General features: G+C 44.1%; 1 non-coding gene across 1 annotated transcript; it reads left to right on the top strand.

Moving 5' to 3' along the window:
- Positions 1-3,033: 3,033 nt before the first annotated feature.
- Trnap-agg (transfer RNA proline (anticodon AGG)) lies at positions 3,034-3,105 on the top strand. The gene has a single exon. It is a non-coding gene; the product is annotated as a tRNA-Pro (tRNA).
- The last annotated feature ends 346 nt before the right edge of the window (positions 3,106-3,451 follow it).

The following is a 3,451-nucleotide window of genomic DNA, read 5'->3' on the forward strand; positions in this document are numbered from 1 at the left end:
CTCAGGGTACCCTCCGCCACACACCGTCAGGTGGCTTGCGGAGTATGGATGTAGATGTAGATCATAATAATGTTTTCACCAGGCAACGCCGCTCAACTGCTGTTTTGTGTATCAGAAATCGGTTTGGAAACTTTCCTCATGTCAGCACGTTGCAGGTGTCGCCACCGGTACCAACTTTATTTGAATACTCTGAAAAGCTAATCATTTGCATATCACAGCATCTTCTTCCTGTCGGTTAAATTTCGCGTCTGTAGCACGTCGTCTTCGTGGTGTAGCTATTTTGATGGTCAGTAGTGTACAATCGAAGGAAAGGTTATTCCACATTCTGTGGCTCGTAAGATAAGCAGAACACACGAATTTAAGGCTCTTATGGGTATCTATAATATAATAACAATCCTGACTTCTATCATGTCCTTCAAATGTACCGAGAACTTTAGTCACCTGAATGGCAGGCCTGTAAGCGACAATACCACGACGCACTGACGCATCCCCACACCCCAGCGTCAGCTCAGATTGTTGTGACTGCTTCCTGGACTCGAAGTGTTAGAGTGTGTTCTCGTGTTAGAGTGGCTTCGTCGTCGGTGACTGTAGACGATCTCAGTGACGTGCCCTCAGTAATAAAAATCAAGTGGATATAAATCGGGGCATCTGGGCGGCCAACACACACGGCTTCCCTGGCCAAACCAGTCTGTTGGAAAACTGGCGATCTAAGTAACAACGAACCTTTCTACTGGTACGACGAATTGCCCCATCGTGCATAAACCACATCTGGAGAGGTTCTTGAGGTGGAATGTCATTCAGCAACTCTTGCAATGAAGACGTTAGTAAGTGAAGATAACGACCAGATGTCAACCTTGTAGCCAGCTCAGCAGCGTGTCTCCGACGAACCCGCCCCACTTGTTTAGAGCAATTCTGGCTTGAAATCTGCCTCGTCGCATGGTGTGAGCGTTTTCAGCTATCAGATGTGCAAATTATGCACATTCACACAGCCTGCGCAAGTGAACACGGATTCATCTGTCATCAGTCTTTCCGAATAAACTCTGTGTTGTGTGCATACTGTTCCATGAGGCAGGTGCAGAATATGGTTCTTCTTCAGTATTCATTTCGTGAAGAAGTTGAACTTTCCCGCATCGTGTGACCAACTGTGAGGTCTTTCCACCTGACGTGCCGAACTCCTTGTACTTACGCTGGATTGTTAGTCAATAAAACATAGAATTTGCTCCTCACATCTTAAATTGCAGCATCACGTTGTGGCCCACGATCCTCACATCGAGGAAGAAGAGTTCCCGTGTCTCGTACTTGATGATACCTTCCAACGATGTCTCTTCTTGCGTTCGGAATGTGACGCGGTGAGAATCTCGAGCGATGGATCTCCCTTGCCCGTACCGCAGACCGCCTAGATTCTCCATAAATTAAGTTGAATGCCTCCGTTGCACAGCTGTACGCCTCCATTATGCCGCAGCTGCGTTTGCGTGCTTTCCGCAAGGCTAATGGTCACAGACTATGTGGCTAGCGGGCTGTTATAATTGCGAAAACGAGGAAGCAAAACGAATAGTTTATATTGTCAGGTGTCGGTCACTTCGCGGCCCAGGTACGGCCATGCAAAAAATATAAGGTGGTAAAGATTGTGACGTGTTTGTGGCAAGACTCTTCGAAGCAGAGAAAAATTAAGCTACACACTGAAGTATGTACATATTAAGGTACTACATGCAAAAATATCTGCGCTCATACCCATTACACTGTCTATAAAACCATCTGCACAGCTCTCATGTTTTATAGATTAGAAGAAATTCGTGTTAGCACCATAAACTATTTTTATCGAATAATTTATTATTGCAAAAATATTTTAGAATGCAAACATATTGGTCGGATAGGTTAAAACGTAAAACGTCATATCCACGGTAACAATTGTCTTGGTCAAGAAAAATTACACCATAACCTTTCTGCACGTTTGATGAGTGTTACCAGAGGAAAACGTCGCAACTCATCAAATGTGCAGAAACCACACGGTTTTGATGTATGTCTTAACCAAGACAACTGTTAGTTTCGATTTGACGCTTTACGTTTTGATGTATCGTATGAAGTTTCTTTTACTATAAAGTATTTTTACTTTGACTTGAAATAGTACTTGTTACCGAAACTGGTCGTCAATAAGACATTACTTACTAAAGTCAGTTTGTGGCGTTAACTTGAATTTCTTCAGATATGGATAAATGCTATAAATTATGAATCACTAAAAACATACGAACTTCTCGAATACTTCGCAGCTTTCGTCCCACATAAATGCACAACAACAAACTTACTTTTTCTATGACTTTTGTTTTTACAGGTACCAAAACAGACGAGTCCTGCGCCAGTAAGACAACGGAATGGGACAACGTAGTCTTCAAAAAGGTACACTTACATTAATTTTAACGTAAAATGATAAATTAAAGCGGTCGTTTTTTTCCCACAGACAGGAACACAGTGAAAAAATGTTGTCAGAATGTGCACGTGTAGCGTGTTGTGGAACTCCAACTGAAGTAATACATTAGTGTAAATTATTGCTATGCCCCTTCTCTGAATCCAGGGTGTACACACGACGATGATGCTGCCTTCGGCAAGTGTTCAGTTCACTTTCCAGGGCAGTAGCTATGTCGCTGCCGATCGCAGGCCTGAAGGCAACCGATTTGTGAAGATATATTCCTTGGCGTTCTTATAGATATAAGGAAAACATGATGACGAAGTGGAAGAAGAAGTAAAAAACAAACGATGCGACTGATTAGGGCACACCATAGATTACGAATATTTTTCTTGACCGGCGTTCATTACTCTCTCGTAAGGTTATTTCCTGCCTTTCCGAAGTAGGGACGGTCAGACTCAGCACGACATACCTCAGCAGCGCGCGGGTCGCAACTGAGCTGACAGCCAGTGTTACGTGGCCTTCCACAGCAGCAGCAGCGGCAGCAGCGGCGGCAGCGTGCGGCCTGTTGCACGAATGTGGGTCACGCTTTAAGAGCTTTCTCAGACGCGCACGAACACTTTTTTCACCGTGGCTCGTTGGTCTAGGGGTATGATTCTCGCTTAGGGTGCGAGAGGTCCCGGGTTCAAATCCCGGACGAGCCCTAATTTTTACGCTTCGTTCCTGCCCTCTTTAGAAAAAAGTGGAAACGCGTACGTGTTCGATAAGCTGCACCCAACTCTATATCCAAGAGACTGCGTAAGCACAACAAATGCCGAAAGCGTTGCGGAATTCAGGCCTTGAGAAGCGGAGCAAAAACACGTAACAGAGCTCGGTTTTGCTGCAACTGCTGTTTCATTGTCTTTTAACGTACATTTTCTGCTCCGATACACTTACATTGCAATTGTTTAGTTGTTCTTACGGAAAATGGATTTACGAGGTTGAATTCTTTTCAGTAGAACAGAACGTCCTTTCAGAAAATTCATTTGGTGACACAGTCCTTCCATAAAT

This window comes from Schistocerca gregaria, chromosome 2 (assembly GCF_023897955.1).
Source record: "Schistocerca gregaria isolate iqSchGreg1 chromosome 2, iqSchGreg1.2, whole genome shotgun sequence".
Classification (NCBI taxonomy): Eukaryota; Metazoa; Arthropoda; class Insecta; order Orthoptera; family Acrididae; genus Schistocerca; species Schistocerca gregaria.